At 46.5% G+C, this 21,339-nt stretch overlaps 1 pseudogene; it reads left to right on the top strand.

Moving 5' to 3' along the window:
• Positions 1-21,339, top strand: part of LOC142599182 (geranylgeranyl transferase type-1 subunit beta-like) — an 84,571-nt pseudogene that overhangs the window by 45,863 nt on the left and 17,369 nt on the right.

Below are 21,339 nucleotides of genomic sequence, written 5' to 3'. Positions count from 1 at the left end.
AGCTGTGAAACAGAAGTTGACTTAAAAAACTGCTTGTGACTGTTTGGCCAAATGATTATTGTAACAGCAGGTCAGCCCACTGATAGGGGTGTCATGCTTTGTAGGGTGTGCCGTTATGTTTGAGAGAAGTGTCTGCTGCATCATTGTTTGGCTGCTGTGTTTTAATAGCAGAATCATTTTAAGGTGTATTTCGGGCTCACATCACCATTTTTTCTTGGTGTCATGGTTTTGCCCCAGCCAGCAGCTAAGCACCATGCAGCCGCTTGCTCACTCCTCCCCCCCCCCCCCCCGGGATCCGGGATGAGGAGAGATTTGGAAGGGTAAAAGTGAGAAAACTTGTGGATTGAGATAAAGACAGTTTAATAAGTAAAGCAAAAGTTGTGTGTGCAAGCAAAGCAAAATGAGCCATCTCCAGGAAAGCAGGGCTCCATCACGCATAATGGTTACTTGGGAAGACATATGCCATCACTCTGAACGTCCCTCCTCTTCCTTCCTCTTCCCCAAGCCCCTTATAAGCTGAGCATGACATCATATGGTATGGAATATCCCTTTGGTCAGTTGGGGTCAGCTGTCCTGGCTGTGTCCCCTCCCAACTTCTTGTACACCCCCAGCCATCCCGCTGGCGGGGTGGTGTGAGAAGCAGAAAAGGCGTTGATTCTGTGTAAGCACTGCTCAACAATAACTAAAACATCCCTTTATTATCAACACTGTTTCCAGCACAAATCCAAAACATAGCCCCATACTAGCTACAATGAAGAAAATTAAGTCTATCCCAGCCAAAACCAGCACACTTTGCCTTTGTGTTTGTGGCTCTGGTGCAGAACCACAGGCAGAAATTAGATGGCTGTAGAGGCTTCTGTCCACATCTGTCCTGAACTTCTTCAGAGGTTTCTACTCCTGATACCCAGGGTGGGTCAGGAGGCCTGTGAGGTAACTGTAAATTATAACTTAGTCTCCAAGGAAAGCTGGCATTGACTTTTGGTTTTCCTTAGCATGCTAAGCTGTAGGTTTTGTCTATTCAACAACTGTTTCACAATCAGTTTATCTGTTGGTCAAACAGAGCCAGAATTTGGAAAAGGAGGACAGTGTCGTGGTTTAACCCCAGCCAGCAGCTAGGCACCATGCAGCCACTTGCTCACCCCTCCCCTCGCAAAGGGATGGGGAGGAGAATGGAAAAAAACCTCATGGGTTCAGATAAAGACAGCTTAATAGGATAACAAAGGAATAGAATAAAAATAATAATAGTAATAGCAATAATAACGATAATACAAGTGATGCACAAATGCAATTGCTCACCACATGCGAAAGGACAAAAACCAACAATCTGATGCCCAGTCTGTTTCTGAGCAGTGAATCTGCCTCCTGACTAACTTCCCTAGTTATATACAGAGCATGATGTTATATGGTAGGGAATATCCCTTTGGCCAGTCTTGGTCAGCTGTCCTGGCTATGCTCTCCCAGCTTCTTGTGCACCTGGCAGGGCGTGGGAAGCTGAAAAGTCCTTGACTTAGCGTAGACACTACAACTACCTAGCAACAACTAAAACCACCGGTGTGTTATCAACATTATTCTCATCCTAAGTGCAAAACACAGCACTATACTGGCTACTAGAAAAAAAAATAACCCTGTCTCAGCCAAAAGCAGGACAGTATCCACCCCTTTTTCCATACCGACTAGGTCATGCCCAGTTCCTATACTTCCCAATACATTCCAATTAATCACCATCACTTTTCCCATCTTTTGATATGTATACACAGATATCATTCCCTTAGTCTATGGGCCATCCCTCTAAAATGTCTGTCGAGTTCATTTAGTCCATGACTTTGGGCTCCATCTGTCATAACAGTCTCTCAGGGCAGGAGAGATGGTGTGTGCTGCTGGATTGTTGCATGCTGCATCTGGAGCTCATAGCTGATATATCTGGCCTGGTCCATGCTCATGGTCTATGGGTTGAAGATGTCAGTCTTGAGGAAATTGCTGGGCACTCATTGCTGAAGCCAGTTCTGGTTTCATCACCACTGCACCTTGCTCAGTTTCATCGAAGTTCATTCTTCCTTAGTCTGGGCAATTCTTACTGTAATACCATTTTAATGGCATATAGCAATCATAGTAGTGCTGACACGTAATATTATACAGCAATCAACATCTGTCCTGGTTTTTGGCTAGGATAGAGTTAATTTTCACAAGAAGCTGGGAGGGGACACAGCCAGGACAGCTGACCCAAGCTAGCCAAAGGGGTATTCCATACCATATGACATCATGCTCAGCATATGAAGGGGGCTGGCCGGGAAGGAGCGGTGGCGCCGGGATGGGCTGGGTCTCCAGGTCAGGTGAGCAAATAGCATTGTGTATCACCTGCTTTGTATATTTTAAGTACTGTTGTTATTATTCTCGTCCTTTGCTGTCCTAGTAAACTGTCCTTATCCCAACCCATGGGTTTAACCTTTTTCTTCCGATTGTCCTCCGCATCCCACCGGGGCTTTTCTCTTCCTCCGGAAAACCCCCTTTGTGCCGAGATCTGCCACTCCGCTGTGGGTCGGGCTGGCACCAGAGCAGCTCCCCTCGGTGGATGCCTGTCCTGGTCATAGTATTCGTTACCGACGAATGGGTTCGTGTGGCGCACGTGGGTTCAAATCTCATCCTTGTTACTCAGTTCTTGTAAATACGAATCAGAAGCTCCTTCCATAAGATCAGAATCTTCCATAAGATCCGTCTCTGTCTGGAGAGCTGCCCACTGGAGACTGGGGCAGGTATTTTCCTGGAAGAAACCGCATTTGCCATTATTTTTCCTTGCAATTCACATACCCATGCGTCTAGGGTCAAGGTAGATTTTCCATCCCACTTCCTCATGTCTTCTCTGTAGTCACGCAGATAAAACCACAGGTTTCCTCGTGGTGTGTACCCTTTATATCCTCTCTCTTGAGCAGAGGAACGCTTACTCCTAGTAGATGAGACACTGGTCTGTACAGGCGGGTAGTAGGACATATCCTCTTTGAGTTGCCAGACCTCCTGGGACAGTTTCTCGAACAGGTTTTTCAGATTTTTCATACAGTGTTTCCACAGCTGAGACACAAGCCTGTAGGGAGGAAGAGAGATTTTTCTTCCTATTGCCAGAGTTGGCCAGCCACTTCATTTACTGTTGGTGCCTCTTTGTCTTTCCAGGCCAGTACTGCCAATGACTTGGCATGCATTGGTGGTGCGCTCTGTACAAGCTTCTGTCGCATGGGTCAGGTACATTTGACTTCATTTGGATCTGTGGGTCATACTAAACCATCTCCCGCATGGCTAATTCCCTCAGGTACTGGATATCTCTCTCCGTGGTGGTCCACTTGCCTGGATGACATATAACATCTTCACTGAAGGGATACCTTTCCCTCACACCTGACAAGAGTCATCTCCAGAGGCTGAGAGCTTGTGTCCCTTTTCCAATCGCCTTGCCAATGACCCCTTCCCTGGACAGGGATCCCAGCTGCTTGGCTTCCCTACCCTCTAATTCCAGGCTACTAGCCCCAATATCATAGCATCGGAGCAACTAGGTGACAAGTTGCTCACCTAATCAACGACTGAAATATTTTTGCATATCTCGCAGCTCACTCAGGGATAGGGATCGGGTGGTTATCTCTCTTTCTGTCTCTTCCTCTTGTTCTTGTGATGGCCCTGTTTCATCATCCTTTACTGAACGAGTTGAGTTTTGTGTCCATTTCTTCTTACGTATAGGAGTGACTGATACCAGTATGGGTTGGTTCTCTAGTTCAGCTGCAGTGCTTATCGCCAGGGTTTGAGTAGCCACAGTCCATGTCACAGGGGCTGGAGTAGCTGCAGTGCCTGTCATGGGGGTTGGAGTAGCCACAGTTCCTGTCGCAGGGGTTGATCTCGGGTGGTATTCTTAAATAGCTGTTTAACCCTAAACAAGCCCTGAACCACATTCAGGAGACCTAGCAATAGAAACATGCTGGTCTGAACATCCCAAGGATATTCGATATTCTCAAGAGCTATTGTAATTAGCCCAGAGAAGAAGGGGAAGATGAAGGAAGGTGTCTCCCCCACATATTGTTTCTCTGAGGAGAAGAAGTAAAAAGTATAATTATTAATAGCTTCTGACAGATGGCTCCCAAAGTACGGAGATGAAGCCGTCGCTGTCGCTCCTCTGCCACTGAATACGGATTCATCTGCTAATGAATACAAATACCAAAATGGTCTGACAGATTTTTTTTTTTTGGATAATTGTGCTTGTGCTTCTCCTGCAGACTTGGAATACTCCTCCAGTCTTTCTGGGTTTCCAGGAATCTGGGAAGGGGGATCTAAGAAGGGAGGAATGTCAGAAAGGGTAAAGGTTTTTGCAGTTCTCTGTGGAAGTAGAGCAGCTTATTCTCTCTTAGAAGTGGTGTGGATTTGTTTATTCAGGCTGTTGAGAGTATTTTCTGTATGTCAGTCTTTGGTCTGTGTAAAATAAAGTTAATATTTTAATGCAGTTTAGGTATAGCTCCCTTGTCATCTGATAAGAGGTCACAGAGCAGGGTCTGCGGGGAGTTCATTTCTAGCCATCCGGGTGGCTTGAAGTCTGCGTTGGAATATTCTCTTGGAAATGCTTAAACAGCTTTTTCAGTTTGGATGCTTTGAACCTCTTGGGAAATGGGCAGTGAAAGACCCATTCTGCAGTGCTCCTCTGCAGGTTGAAGATCTCTTCCCAGCCGAGGGCTTTATGATGATACATGTAATGCATCTAATTCATTTTTTCAGTATCTATATGATAAAAGACCATTATCTCCTTCCTTAAACTGTCAGCAAAGATGCCAAGAACTAACAAGGAGTGAAAGCTGAACTAAGAGTTTTAGATGATACAGTGGTATCAATTTAGGGTTTTTTTTTTTTTCTTATTATTTTTTAAAGCCAAATTAGTTGAACTTATGTGTTCAGTTTGTGTCCATGGGGAAATTCTGCTGGTTAAAACCACTCAGATTCTAAACCAGTTTTCTACCATTGCAAAATAAGCCTTCTCTAGTGTGCTGGTTTTGGTTGGGATACAGTTAATTTCCTTCATGGTGGCTATGTTTTGGATTTGTGCTGAAAACAGTGTTGATAATATAGAGATGGTTTTGTTATTGTTGAGCAGTGCTAACAGAGAGTTAAGGCCTTTTCTGCCAGGACACACTGCTCCGAAAAGAACTGTCGTGGTTTTGCCCCAGCCGGCAGCTAAGCAGCATGCAGCCTCTCGCTCACACCCCCATAGCGGGATGGGGGAGAGAATCAGAAGAGTGAAAGTGAGAAAACTCGTGGGTTGAGATAAAGGCAAGTTAATAAGTAAAGCAAAAGCCACATGCGCAAGCAAAGCAAGACAAGGAATTCATTCACCACTTCCCATCGGCAGGCAGGTGTTCAACCATCTCCAGGAAAGCAGGGCTCCATCATGCATAATGGTTACTTGGGAAGACAAACGCTATCACTCCGAACGTGCCCCCCCCCCCCCCTTCCTCCTTCTTCCCTCAGCTTTATATGTGGAGCATGTCATATGGTATTGAACATCCCTTTGGTCAGTTGGGGTCAGCTGTCCCAGCTGTGTCCCCTCCCAGCTTCGTGTGCACCCCTAGCCTACTCGCTGGTGGGGTGGTGTGAGAAGCAGAAAAGGCCTTGACTCTGTGTAAGCACTGCTCAGCAATAACTAAAACATCCCTGTGTTATCAACAGTTTCCGTCAGAAATCCAAAACATAGCCCCATACTAGCTACTATGAAGAAAATATTAACTCTATCCCAACCAAAACCAGCACATCTAGATAGCTGTCTTGACTTTGTCCAGAACATGACTGAAGCACACTAACAGGACTGTATATAAAATCTTACTTTGATGTTTCTCTCTAGGCCCAACTTTGTAGAAATCAGGGAGCCATAGGTTAATTTGAATTGATACAGCCTAGTGTAAACCAGATTTGAATGAGATTCTGAAGTCACTGTAGTTGTATTAGAATCATAGAATCATTTAGGTTGGAAAAGACCTTTAAGATCATCGAATCTAATTGTAAACCTAACACTGCCAAGTCCACCACTAAACCATGTCCCTAAGTGCCACATCTACACGTCTTTTAAACATTGTTGAAATAAATTTTAAATGTTGAAAAAAAACCACAACAAAGGTGGAAACTCTTTAGGATAAGGCTTTTTTTATTCTGTGAATCAGTTGACACTTACCCAGAATGAATCACTTCTTTAATCGAAATAAACGTTTATACTGGGATTTGTATCCAGGTAGCTAAATCACAGTGAAATCACACCTTGTGATTAAATGAGAGTCTTCCTTTTAAGACTATTTGAGATGGTGTCATGGGCTTATCCCATGGCCACATGCTTTGAGGTGCTTGTATTGGATTTGGGTGGCAAGGTTTTGGTAGCGAGGGGGCTACAGGGGTGGTTTCTGCAAGAAGCTACTAGAAGCTTCCCCTATGTCCAATAGAGCTAATGCCAGCCAGCTCCAAGACGGACCCACCGCTGGCCAAGGCCAAGCCAATCAGTGACGCTGGTAGCGCCTCTGTGATAACATATTTAAGAAAGAAAAAAAAAAAAACAAACCCTAGCGGTAGCTTTTGCAGCCAGAGAGAGGAGTGAGAAGATGTGAGAAACTCTGCAGACACCAAGGTCAGTGCAGAAGGAGGGGGAGGAGGTGGTCCAGGCACCGGAGCAAAGATCCCCCTGCAGCCTGTGGTGAAGACCATGGTGAGGCAGGCTGTCCCCCTGCAGCCCATGGAGGTTAAAGGTGGAGCAGTTATCCACCTGCAGCCTGTGGAGGATCCCACGTCACAGCAGGTGGATGTGCCCTGAAGGAGAGCCTGCACTGGAGCAAGCTCCTGGCAGGACCTGTGGACCCGTGGAGAGAGGAGCCCACGCCAGAGCAGGTTTGCTGGTAGGACTTGTGACCCCCGTAGAAGGGACCCACGCTGGCGCAGTCTGGTCCTGGAGGCCTGCACCCCGTGGGAGAGACCCATGCTGGAGCAGTTCGTGAAGAACTGTAGCCTGTGGGAAGGACTCACGTTGGTGAAGTTCATGGAGGACTGTCTCCTGTAAGAGGGACCCCACACTGGAGCAGGGGAAGAGTGTGAGGAGTTCTCCCCCTGAGGAGGAAGGAGCAGCAGAGACAATGCGTGATAAACTGACCGTAACCCCCATTCCCTGTCCCCCTGTGCCGCTGGGGGGGAGTAGGTAGAGAATTCGGGAGTGAAGTTAAGCCCGGGAAGATGGGAGGGGTGGGGGGAGGTGTTTTAAGATTTGGTTTTATTTCTCATCATCCTACTCTGATTTGCTTGGTAAGAACTTAGATGAATTTTTTTCTGAGTCGAGTCTGTTTTGCCCGTGACGGTAATTGGTGAACGATATCTTCCTGTCCTTATCTCGACCCACGAGCCTTTCGTTATGTTTTCTCTCCCCCGTCCAGTTGAGGAGGAGGAGTGATAGAGCGGCTCTGGTGGGCACCTGGCCTCCAGCCAGGGTCAACCCACCACAGTGCTCCAGCATTACCTCATGCATAGCCACTGATGCTTCAAGGTGTACCTACTGCAGCATGGACTTATCCACAGCCACAGATACTTCAAAGTGTACCTTATCCAGCATGGGCCTACCCTTGGGCTACAATCCCTTCAGAGGTATAACTGCTGTGGCACACACATAACCACGGCCACAGACGCTTCAAGATATACCTGCTCTGGCATGGGCTTATCCACGGCCACAGACACTTCAGGGTGTCCTGCTCCCACGTGGACTCATCCACAGGCCACAGTCCCTTTGACTCAAGTGCACACAGGAGTTCCAGCCTGTCCAGTACAGCAGCACAGAAACAGCAGTGATGCCCTGGCCATCTGCCAGCCCAGGCACATTGCCATTGCTGTTATCAAAATGTTCCCAGGCACAGCAGAGTAAAATGATAAGCAGTACAGCACTACAGCAAGCAGCGAAAGCAAAAAGCAGCCACTAACGAGCCACTAGACCCTACTATACAGTAAGGCAAGCAAGCCCCATGGCAAGCACAGGAGCCTGCCAATTAATAGCTAAACAGCAATAACAGCTATAAACTCAGTCTAGCACATTTCAATCAAATCTGTCGTTATCTCGAACCCTTCGAGCTCCACCTTGGGCGCCAAAAAGGACTGTCGTGGTTTAGCCCTAGCCGGCGGCTAAGCACCGCACAGCCGCTCGCTCACTCCCCACTCCCAGTGGGATTCATTGCAATGTTAAACCTGATGGTCTGGCCCAAAGGGACCAGGGGTGGAGATTGTAATGGAAATACCTTTAAATTGTTGTAACCCGGGATTTGAGTTGCATGTTATAGGAATTACTGTAGCAGGAACCACCTGAACCAATGGAGGACATGCCTTACAAGAAGCAGTGTGAGTGCAGCAGTGGACCCAACTTGAGCTGGCTTTGGTGTCCAGTAACTCCACGCATCACACCACCTCTCCTGTCCTGAGTGACCATCATAACAGATAGAGCCCAAAGTCATGGGCTAAATGAACTCAATAGACATTTTATGGACATTTGTGGACATTTTATGGACATTTTACAAGGGTGGTCCATAGACTAAGGGAATGATATCAACATATTGCATTATATCAAAGAATGAGAAGGGTGGTGGTGGTTAATGAGGATGTATTGGATACTGTGGGACCTGAGCATGACGTAAATGATATGGAATAAGGGGTGGATAATGTCCTGGTTTCAGCTGAGATAGGGTTAATTTTCTTCATAGTAGCTAGTATGGGGCTATGTTTTGGATTTCTGCTGGAAACAGTGTTGATGAGAGAGAGACGTTTTTGTTATATAGACATGTTGCTGTTGAGCGGTGCTTACACAGAGTCAAGGCCTTTTCTGTTTCTCACGCCGCCCCGCCAGCGGAATGGCTGGGGGTGCACAAGAAGTTGGGAGGGGACACAGCCAGGACAGCTGGGGTCAGCTGACCAAAGGGATATTCCATACCATATGATGTCATGCTCAGCTTATAAGGGGTTTGGAGAAGAGGAAGGACTGAGGGGCAGCGGCGGCGGTCGGAGTGATGGCATTTGTCTTCCCAAACGCATGATAGAGCCCTGCTTTCCTGGAGATGGCTGAACACAGATTAAATTGTGCCCATTGCCTCGTGTCCTGTCACTGGACACAACTGAAAAGAGTCTAGCTCCATCTTCTTTGCACCCTCCCTTCAGGTATTTGCACACATTGATGAGATTCCCCCTGAACTTTCTCTTCTCTAGGCTAAACAGTCCCAGCAATCTCAGCCTTCCCTCATAGGAGAAATGCTCTGGTGCCTTAATCATCTTCATGGCCCTGTGCTGGTCTCTCTCCATTATGTCCATGTCTCTCTTGTACTGGGGAGCCCAGAACTGGATGCAGTACTCCAGGTGTGGCCTCACCAGTGCTGAGTAGAGGGGAAGGATCACCTCCCTCGACCAGCTGGCAACAAACCCAGGAATGTGAAAGCACAAAAGCACCTGAAACTAGTAAGCAGGATCCAAGACTGAAAAGAAATCTTCAAGAAAAGCCAGAGGGCAAAGAGGATGAGGTGAAAGAAAAGAGAAGAAATACAGAGAAAAAAGACAAAGAGGAACATAAGAAACACATTGGTACCTGGGGTTGTGTCGCTAGCAGTTAGTTTATTAGGTTTTAATCAGTAAATTTAGGTATGTAAAATATTTAATAAGTACAGATGGATCGGCGGTCAATACTCTACAATTCACTACACTTAAAGTTAGTATGGGATACAAAGATTATCGCTTAAGCTTACTATATGTATCTTAAATGTTACATGCATGCGAAAAATGTCACTTACCAACCCATCGATGTCTGGTGTCAGGCAAGGGATCTCTCAGCCTCAAGGGGTAACCTCGAGAGGCATCCCTACTCAAGGGGAGATCACCACACAGCCAGCTGCTATGGAGGGAGAGCTCAATGGACCCTGATGGCTGCAGATATTTATAGTGTAAAGTGGTTGATTCATAGTCAGATTTTCTGCTGTGTTAATGCAGCTTATCAGCCCAATCTCCAGCCAAACCATTTTTTGGGGGTTTGGTGCTGAGTTCTCACTGATAGCCTCACACAATAGGATTAACTTCGGTTAGGCCTACTTGCCGAGCATCTGCCTGGACCAAAGTTCAGTTAGTTCAAACAAGAGGAGTGCATCCGTCACAGGTTGTTCCTCCCCAGATGCAGGACTTGGCACTTCCCCTTGTTGAACTGCATGAGGTTCCTGTCAGCCCATTTCTCTAGCCTGTTGAGGTTCCTCTGGATGGCAGCACGACCCTCTGGCATCTCAGCCGCTCCTCTCAGTTTTGTGTCATCAGCAAACTTGCTGAGGGTACACTGCCCCATCGGTCAGATCATTAATGAAGATGTTAAACAGGATTGGACCCAGTATTGACCCCGGGGTACACCACTAGTTGCTAGCTTCCAACTAGACTTCCATGGTTTCCAGAATTAGCTACTCCATCACCTTCCCAGGGATTGAGGTAAGGCTGACTGACCTGTAGTTCCCTGGGCCCTCCTTCTTGCTCTTTTTGAAGGTAGGAGGGACATTTGCTTTCCTCCAGTCTTTGGACACCCCTCCCAGTCACCATGATTGATCAAAGATTATCGAGAGTGGCCTCGTGATTACATCAGCCAGCTCCCTCAGCACTCATGGGTGCATCCTGTCAGGGCCCATGGACTTATTATGTCCAGTTTGCTTAAATATTCCCTGATCTGATCCTCTTCCACCAAGGGTATGTCTTCCTTGCTCCTGCCTTTTCCCCTGGTCTCTGGGACCTGGGATTCCTGAAGGCTGGTCTTGCTAGTAAAGCCTGAGGCAAAGGCGGCATTCAGTACCTCGGCCTTTTCCATGCCCTGTGTCACCAGGTGCCCCGCCTCATTCAGCAGTGGGCCCACATTTTCCCTAATCTTCCTTTTGTTTCCCATGTACTTATAGAAGCTCTTCTTGTTGCCCTTGGCATCACTCGCCAGATTTAACTCCAGGTGGGCTTTGGCTTTCCTAACCTAATCCCTGGATCATAGAATCATAGAATGGTTTAGGTTGGAAGGGACCTTAAAGATCATCTAGTTCCAACCCCCCTGCCATGGGCAGAGACACCTTCCACTAGACCAGGTTGCCCAAAGCCCCATCCAACCTGGCCTTGAATACTTCCAGGGAGGTGGCATCCACAACTTCTCTGGGCAACCTGTTCCAGTGTCTCACCATCCTCACAGTGAAGAATTTTTTCCTTATATCTAATCTAAATCTACCCTCTTCTAGTTTAAAGCCATTACCCCTTGTCCTGTCACTGCTTGCCCTTGTAAACAGTCCCTCTCCAGTTTTTCTGATGCTTGGACAATGTTTCTGTATTCCTCCCAGGTTACCGGTCCTTGCTTCCACCCTCTGTATGCTTCCTTTTTGTGTTTGAGTTTGCCCAGGAGCTCCCTGTTCATCCACACAGGCCTCCTGGCATTTTTGCCTGACCGTATTTATTGGGATGGTGACCCTTGAATATTAACCAGCATTCTTGGGCCCCTCTTCCCTCCAGGGCCTTATCCCATGGGACTCTTCCAAGCAGATCTTTGAAGAGGGCAAAGTCCGCTCTCCTGAAGTCCAGGGTTGTGAGATTGCTTTTCACCCTGCTCCTTCTCCTCAGAATCCTGAACTCTAGCATCTCATGGTCACTGCAGCCAAGGCTGCCTTCAACCTTCACATCCCCAATGAGCCCCTCGTTGTTGGTGAGTATGAGGTCCAGCAGAGCACCTCTCCTCGTTGACTTCTCTGTCACTTGGGTCAGGAAGATGTCATCAATGCCCTCCAGGAAGCTCCTGGATTGCTTATGTCCTGCTGTGTTGTTCCTCCAGCAGATATCAAGGTGGTTGAAGTCCCCTCTGAGGACCAGGGCCTGTGAAAGTGAGGCTGCTCCTGTCTGTCTGCAGAGGGCCTCATCTGCTTGTTCTTCCTGGTCAAGTGGCCTATATCGGACACCCACTACAATGCCACCCATATTGGTCTGCTCTTTAATCCTTACCCATGAGCTCTCAGGTGTCTCCTCATCCATCCCCAGGCAGAGCTCCATGCACTCCAACTGCTCTCTTCACATAAAGGGCAGCTCCCCCTCCTCTTCCCAGCCTGTCCTTCCTAAAGAGCCTGTATCCCTCCATTGCAGCACTCCAGTCATAGGAGCCATCCCACCATGTCTCTGTGATCCCAACAAGATCGTAGCCCTGCAGCTGCACACAGATCTCTTAACTCCTTATGTTTATTCCCATACTGCATATGTTAGTGTACAGGCACTTCAGAGAGGCACCCCAGCACGTTGACTTCCTAGAAAGGGTTTTGAGGATTTCTCCATAACGGTGCCTTGTAGGCACTTCCTTGCTTACATGCAAATGCTGGAGGTGACTCTGCTTAAGCCCCATTTTGATGATTTTGTGATCCCTTCCTGTCACATCACCCCAGGCCCCTTGCTCATCAACCCTGTCCATCACTCCCTCACAGGGCTGTTGGTTACTCTCCTTCCCCCATCATTCTTAGTTTAAAGCCCTCCTTATGAGGTCAGCCCTCCTGTTGGTGAAAATAGCTTTGCCGTGCTTAGTGAGGCGGATCCTATCTCTCCCAAGCAGACATTGATCTGCAAACAGGGTCCCATGGTCATAGAATCCAAAACCCTGTTGCCAACACCAGCTCTGCAGCCAACTATTTACCTGCATTATCAGTGCCCTGCTCCACACACCCTTTCCCCTTACTGGCAGGATAGAGGAGAACACCACCACCTGGGCCCCCATGCCCCTGACTACTGTCCCCAGAGCTCTGTAGTAGCTTTTGATACTGTCCAAGTATCAAAAGGTGGCCCAGATCCTTTGCTTGAAGGCACATCTGGCTCCTCTTCAGTTCTGCAGCCTAGGGCTTGGAGAGCTGCATCTGCCATCTGAAGCTCCACCTGCATTGAAGCCTCTACCCTAGCAGGGACAGCTGCTCCAACATGTGCTGGGGAAAACTGCCCTATGGCGAGTCACCACCATACTTGAGACTGTTTACGCTGGTATGAATTCAGCTGAGGTCCCCTTCTTTGAGCCTTTTTCACTTTGTTGGTATGACTATAAGATAGCGGTTTTTAACGCATGACGAACTGACTTCATTACACTTGTCATTAAAAAAGAAATGTTGGTTGAAAGGTGGATGTTGGAGGAAATGGAGAATTGCAGGTGTTTTCTTCTGTTAAATGATAGTTCACTCCATGGAAGTTAGATTCAAAGACTTGTCTGATAGAGGAATTGCACACTGTAATTACATAGAAGCTTGTATGAGTTGAAGTACTTCAAATTTAGATGTTGCATATATGCAGAATGTATTTAAAGTTAGAAGTTAATGTATTGATAAATTACACTACAATTGATGTACCACATTGCTTAGTGATCTTTTTTAGGGCTTTCAACATTATAACTATTTTCCTTCACTTAGTCTGGTGCAAATTTCCCTAATTTCCATGAGGATTTTTAGATTTGAGGCTGAAGTTGGGGGGAGGGGGAGAGAATTTAAGAACACCCTGGTGCTGATGAATTCGAGCACTCATTAGGCTTTTACCTTTGGATGCTGAGGAGCAAAGCTGTTGAGGTTTTGCAGTGCAGAAGCAGATTTGAGCCCTGGAAACCTGTACTTAGCTCTAGACAGTATGCGGTACACGCTTCTCTGTACTACATGCTCAGATACCATGACACATTTAAAACAAGTCACATCTGAATCGCTGAAAGAAATGTTTGATTGGTAAAATGGTTTTGTACCTGAATTTTAGGTGGGAGAGGAATAGCTCTATTAAAAAATTGTCTTTCATGTTGTTTTAAGTATTCCATTCTGACTGTATCAAGTTAAATCAGTACTAGCTTAAAACTGTAAATTGTTTGTCCTTGTACATGTTGCAAAGTATTTTAAAACAATTCTATTTAGGAACAGATAGTATTACCAGGCAGGAATCTAGAGAGGAGAAAAAAAATCTGTTTAACTCTGAGGACTTTTCCAGGGGAGTAATTTTTTAAAGATTTTTGAGAGCGTGGAAGACAATTGTATGCTGGTATGAACAATATATTTCCACCAAATAAAAAATGGGTTGCTTTGTCATTACACCAGGACCCAGTTTGCTTGTGGTTTTCTTTGGGGTTTTTTTATTTTAATTTTTTTTTTTTTCCTTTTCATAATGATAACAAGCTGAGGTTGGGAATATACTGAAAGGACACATACAAATGTTGGTAATACTGCGAATGGTGTTGAACTAACAGGTTTTGATCTTGACTGGAGAATTATGGTTTATAATGAATGTTTCAGCAAATCAAATTAGTTGACTCTTTATTTTTCTTCCATTTCCAGGCTCAAATTTGAATCGCTGTGGATTCAGAGGCTCTTCATATTTAGGGATGCCATTCAATCCATCCAAGGTTAGTTGAGTGTGGGGGGGAAAAGATTTTCGATTAGACAGTAAATGATTGTGTATCTCTTTTATAACATTAACTACAGAATTGTGGAAAGTTTGGGAAACGGTTTTTTGCACTGTTAGTATACTGAAACAATTGCAGAGATTTTAAAAAACATGCAGTACTCTTAAAATGGTACTGCTCGTGTTTCCGGGGGCAGCGTGTCGTGGTTTAACCTCAGCCAGCAACTAAGTACCACACAGCCGCTCACTTACTCCCCCCCACAGTGGGATGGGAGAGAGAATCGGAAGGGTGAAAGTGAGAAAGCTCATGGGTTGAGATAAAGACAGTTTAAGAAGTAAAGCAAAAGCCGCGCACGCAAGCAAAGCAAGACAAGGAATTCATTCACTACTTCCCATTGGCAGGCAGGTGTTCAGCCATATCCAGGAAAGCAGAGCTCCATCATGCGTAACGGTAACTTGGGAAGACAAACGCTGCCACCCCCCCTTCCTTCCTTCCTCTTCCCCCAAGCTCCTTATAAACTGAGCATGACATCATATGGTATGGAATATCCCTTCGGTCAGTTGGGGTCAGCTGTCCTGGCTGTGTCCCCTCCCAACTTCTTGTGCACCCCCAGCCATCCCGCTGGCGGGGCGGTGTGAGAAGCAGAAAAGTCCTTGGCCCCACGTAAACACTGCTCAACAACAGGTCCATAGAACAAAAACATCTCTATATTATCAATGCTGTTTTCAGCACAAATCCAAAACATATCCCCACACTAGCTACTATGAAGAAAAATCAATCCTCTCAGCTGAAACCAGGACAGCTGCAAGCGCACACTGCCGGCTCATGTTGAGCTTCTCATCAATCAACATCCCCAAGTCCTTCTCCTCAGGGCTGCTTTCAATCCATTCTCCGCCCAGCCTATAGTTGTGCTTGGGATTGTGCCCTGACCCACGTGCAGGACCTTGCACTTGGCCTTGTTGACCTTCATGCGGTTCGCACAGGCCCACCTCTCCAGCCTGTCAAGGTCCCTCTGGATGGCATCCCTTCCCTCCAGCGTGTCGACCACACCACACAGCTTGGTGTCGTCGGCAAACTTGCTGAGGGTGTACTCAATCCCGTTGTCCGTGTCGCCGACAAAGATGTTGAACAGTGCCGGTCCCTGAGGAATGCCACTCGTCACTGGTCTCCACTTGGACATTGAGCCGTTGACCACAACTCTTTGAGTGCGACCGTCCAGCCAATTCCTTATCCACCTAGTGGTCCATCCATCGAATCCATGTCCCTCCAATTTAGAGACAAGGATGTTGTGCGGGACAACGTCAAATGCCTTCCACAAGTCCAGGTAGATGACGTCAGTTGCCCTTCCCTTATCCACTGACGCTGTAACCCCATCATATAAGGCCACCAAATTTGTCAGGCACGATTTGCCCCTAGTGAAGCCATGTTGGCTGTCACCAATCACCTCCTTATTTTCCATGTGCCCGAGCATAGTCTCCAGAAGGGTCTGCTCCATGATCTTGCCAGGCACAGAGGTGAGACTGACCGGCCTGTAGTTCCCCAGGTCTTCCTTTTTACCCTTCTTAAAAATGGGGGTTATGTTTCCCCTTTTCCAGTCGGCGGGAACTTCGCCGGACTGCCAGGACTTCTCAAATATGATGGAGAGTGGCCTGGCCACTTCATCTGCCGGTTCCCTCAGGACCCGCGGATGCATCTCATCAGGTCCCATGGACTCGTGCACCTTCAGGTTCCTTAGATATTCTCGAACCTGATCTTCTCCTACAGTGGGCAATTCTGCATTCTCCCAGTCCCTGCCTTTGCCTTCTGTGACCTGAAAGTCGTTGAGTACCTCAGCCTTCTCCATCTACTGGGTAACCAGGTCACCCGTTTCATTCTGGAGGGGACCCACATTTTCCCTCGTCCTCCTTTTATCACCGACATACCTGTAGAAGCTTTTCTTGTTCTCCTTGACACCCCTGGCCAGACTAATTTCTATCAGGGCTTTGGCTTTCCTAACCTGATCCCTAGCTGCTCGGACAGTTTCTCTGTATTCCTCCCAGGCTACCTGCCCTTGCTTCCACCCTCTGTAGGCTTCCTTTTTGTGTTTGACTTTGCCCAGGAGCTCCTTGTTCATCCACGGGGGGCCTCTTGGTGTTTCTGCTTCACTTCCTCTTTGTTGGGATGCATCGCTCCTGAGCTTGGAGGAGGTGACCCTTGAATATTAGCCATTCTCAGTTTCTTATTTCTGAGCAGACGTCATATGGTATGGAATATCCTTTTGGTCAGTTTGGGTCAGCTGTCCCGGCTGTGTCCCCTCCCAAGATCTTGCCCACCCCCAGCCTGCTGCTGGGGAAAAAGAAATGTTGGAAAGACAGCCTTGATGTGTTCTGGCACTGCTCAGTAGCAGCCAAAACACTGGTGTGTTATCAACATCTTGCTAGCTACCAATACACAGCACAGCACCACGAGGGCTGCTGTGGGGAGAATTAACTCCATCTCAGCCAGACCCAATACACACAGAGGCGCTGATTGGCTCGGCCTTGGCCAGCGGCAGGTCTGTCTTGGAGCCAGCTGGCATTGGCTCTGTCAGACACAGGGGAAGCTTCTAGCAACTTCTCACAGAAGCCACCCCTGTAGCCCCCCCGCTACCAAAACCTTGCCACACAAACCCAACATAGGGCTTCATCTGCTCGGTCCCCCTGGTCAGGTGGCCTGTAGCAGACCCCCACTATGATGTCCCCTGCCCCAGCCCTCCCTTTAATCCTGACCCATAGGCTCTTGGTCAGCTCCTCATCCATCCCCAGGTGGAGCTCCATGCACTCCAGCTGGTCATTGACATAGAGGGCGATGCCCCCTCCTCATCTGCCCTCCCTGTCCTTCCTAAAGAGCCTGTACCCTTCCATCCCAACACTCCTTCATAGGAGCCATCCCACCACGTCTCTGTAATGCCAATAAGGTCATAGCCTTGCAGGCACACACACGTCTCCAGCTCCTCTTGTTTATTCCCCATGCTCCATGCGTTCACATAGAGGCCTTTCAGTTGTGCCCCCGATGAGGCCGACTTACTGGCTGGGATGGCTGGAATTCTTTTGATGTATCTTCCCAGTGTTTCCCCGTTGGTTCCCGTTGCATCCGGAGCCCCCGGCTCATCTCCTCTAGGCTTTGAGCGTGCTGTAGTGCATCCAGCACGTCTCTGAGCAGTAGGCCGAGGGCCCTTGCCAGCGCCCCGTCCCTCCAACCTGGGCACATCACCCCACAACATGTCGCTGGGAAGCCTGATGTTATCCCCCTCCCCCTTCGAGCCTAGTGTAAAGCTCTGTCAATGAGCCCCGCTAGTTCCTGGGCAAAGATCCTCTTCCCCCTTTGAGAGAGATGAATCCCATCAGGGTTCATCAGGCCTGGTGCCGTGTAGGCCATCCCATTGTCAAAGAACCCAAAGTTGTGGTGTTGACACCAGCCACGGAGCCATGCGTTTATGGACTGCATCCGCCTGTTCCTCCCAACATTGCTGCCCTCAACTGGAAGGAGGGAGGAGAATATTACCTGCACTCCTGAATCCTTCAGTGACTGTCCTAAGGGCCTGAAGTACCTTTTGATCGCTTTCGTGCTACGTGTCTCTGCTTCATCCCCACCCACCTCATTACGGCCTACAACGTCCTCATGAGGGGGAGTGAAGGGGCAGGCGCTGATCTCCTCCCTCTGGTGACCAGCGATAGAACCCGAGGGAACGCAATGAAGCTGTGACGGGGGAGGTATAGGTTGGATATTAGGAAAAGGTTCTTCACGGAGAGGGTGGTCGGGCACTGGAACAGGCTTCCCAGGGAAGTGGTCACAGCACCAAGCTTGACTGAGTTCAAGAAGCGTCTGGATAACACTCTCAGTCATATGCTCTGATTTGGCTGGTCCTGTGTGGAGCCAGGAGTTGAACTCGGTGATTCTCATGGGTGCCTTCCAGCTGAGGATATCCTATGATCCTATGATCCTATGAAGGTTATCTAGCTCAATACAAGGGTGTGCATACGTGTAATGGAGCCATTGATTAGTCTTACTTTAATCACAAAAGACTTTCTCCCATCCATACAAATTTTGGAAGCATTAGCAGCTATCTTACAAAACCTTTAAAACTTGGTGTAATCTTTTCCTTTCAGACAAAACACATTTCAGTTCTACTTTGTGGCATAAAATTGTCACAGGACCAGTTTCTAAAAATTTAATTTTTTAAAAATTTAATTTTTTACCTCTTTATATGCAAAAAAAGGTATGTTTTTTCCTTTTTTTGCCTGGAACGTCTAGTTCTTTTAAATTATGTCCCCTCAAAGAAACACTGTTATTCGGGCCCAGGTGTGTTAGTTGAATTAGTGTGTGAAGTATATATTGTTTTGTGTAGGTAAAACATAGTATGTGATGAGTTGGATCATGACAAGCTTGAAATAGTTCCATGGAGCCTAGAGCAGACTAGGAGATAAAGTGAATTCTAGTGCACTTAAAATTTGAACAAATTATATTTGTTTTACATTTTAAAAAAAGGAAAAAAAAGCATGTATAGTGAACAAAGATCTGTTAGGCCCTCAAAAACTCCCATGTGAAACTTCATCTTGGCCTTTCTGAGTATGCCTTGTAATAATTTGTTTATATGATCTCATACTTGATTCTGAATTTTCTGTGTTTAATTTGACTTTATTGAAATATTTTGTAGTTTACTAGTAGGGTAGTAGGGTAGAGCACAAAGGTTTATATACCTCTGGGTTTTCTGAAATCCTGTATTTGGAAAAACAGTATGCTACCCACACATGTTGAAATGTTTGCATGGAAAAGGAAGAGGAGATAAAATTTGTACATTGTCTAGCTACTGTAGTGATTGATACTGTTTGTTGGGGGGGCTGTTATTTTGTATCATGAGCATACAGTATATGTGCTTATAACACTTCTGTAATCTGTTTTTATTGCAACGAATGATAGTGTAAAAGAAATACCTGCATTCACATAAAAAATAAAGATCCAGTTATTTTAATATGTTTGTAGGGTACCAGAGCTTTGCAGGCAATATGGATGTGTGTGTATATAGAAAAGTACAATTTAGAGAAAGCAGGAATTTTCAGTTACTTTGTGTTGACACAGTGTGAAAAATTACCACTTAAAGGGGAATATTCTTTTGAGATTTAGAAATGCCTTAGAAAATGTATTGAATATCCAAGCACCTTCGTAGTAGTTAAGACATTTGGATAGAATTTCTGTAACCATGGTTTTAAAAACTCAAGCCTGAATTTCCTTAGCGTCATTCTCATTTGCTTAGTAAATATAATCTTTCTCTGGAAATAGAATTTTCAAAATTAAAATTGAACTGTTTCACTATATCTACTCTGCTCTCGTGAGACCTCACCTGGATTACTGCATCCAGCTCTGGGGGTCCCCAGAGCATCAAGAAAAAGAAGAAATCTTGAAGGAGAAAGAGAATTCAGAAAAAATGCTCAAGAAAATGTCTTTGTCGTGAAGAAGCTCAGAAGCAAAAAGCAGAAGAAAGGAAAAGACCTTATTGCGGCCTTTCAATAATTAAAGGGGGCTTATAAGAAAGATGGAGGAAGACTGTGGTGGTTTAACCTTGTGGCTGGATGCCAGGTGTCCACCAAGCCGCTCTATCCCTCCCCCCCTCAGCAGGACAGGGAGGGGAGAAAAATAAAATGGAAAAAAAAAACCAACCCCAAACTCATGGGTCAAGATAAAGGCAGTTTAACACAGCAAAAGGCTGCACGTGGAAGCAAAGCAAAACCAAAAGATTATTCTCTACTTCTCATCAGCAGGCTATGTCTGGCCACTTCCCGGGAAGCAGGGCTTCAGTACGCGTAGCGTAGCGGTTGCTCCCGGAAGACAAACGTCGTAAAAAACGAATGCCCCCACTTCCTCCCCCTATCTCTCAGCTTCTTATTGCTGAGCAGACATCATATGGTATGGAATCTCCCTTTGGTCAGTTTGGGTCAGCTGTCCCGGCTGTGTCCCCTCCCAAGATCTTGCCCACCCACAGCCTACTGCTGATGGAGGGGGGTAGAAATGTTGGAGAGACAGCCTTGATGTGTGCCAGCACTGCTCAGTAGCAGCCAAAACACTGGTGTGTTATCAACACCTTGCTAGCTACCAATACGCAGCACAGCACCATGAGGGCTGCTGTGGGGAGAATTAACTCCATCTCAGCCAGACCCAATACAGACTTTTTACTAGAGCCTGTAGTGACAGGACAAGGAACAACGGTTTTAAATTGACAGAGGGTAGGTTTAGATTGGACATAAGGAAGACATTTTTTATGATGAGGATGGTGAGGCACTGGAACATGTTGCCCAGAGAAGTTGTGGATGCCCCCTCCCTGGAAGTGTTCAAGGCCAGGTTGGATGGGGCTTTGGGCAACCTGGTCTAGTGATCATCTAGGTTGGACCTGGATGATCTTTAAAGGTCCCTTCTGACCCAAACCATTCTATGATTCTGTGTTTGGAAACTTAGTTTTCTTCATAGTTGCTGATTGACCTATTGTGACTTTTTGTAGGCAGTTGGTACTAAATATCGAAGATCCATATTTTTTTCATCTGCTAATGTGTGTCGTGTATTCCATTTGACAAAATACATGAGAAGAAGTTTTAGCTACTGAGCTGGAACACTGAGAATCCTTTTAGACTCAGAATTGGTTCAAATTTGGATTTTCAGGAGACACTCGCTTTGTTTAAAAGTAAATTAATTGATTACATGAAACTGAATCCTTTTCTGTGACAGAGCAAGTTTGCATCCCTCTCTCTATATATATGGATTTTTAGAGTGAAAATCTACATTTCAAACGTGTTGATACATCACAAGGGTTAAGCTGCTTATAATAAAATAATGGCACGATAGGCCAAGTTGTTCCTTCAGAGATTAGAGCCTGTCATCCACCCAAGAAAAACTTGTTTCATGACTGCAATAGTTCTCCA

This window comes from Balearica regulorum, chromosome W (assembly GCF_011004875.1).
Source record: "Balearica regulorum gibbericeps isolate bBalReg1 chromosome W, bBalReg1.pri, whole genome shotgun sequence".
Classification (NCBI taxonomy): domain Eukaryota; kingdom Metazoa; phylum Chordata; class Aves; order Gruiformes; family Gruidae; genus Balearica; species Balearica regulorum.
Note: the sequence above shows the minus strand (reverse complement) of the source record. Positions and strands in the feature narration are given on the sequence as shown.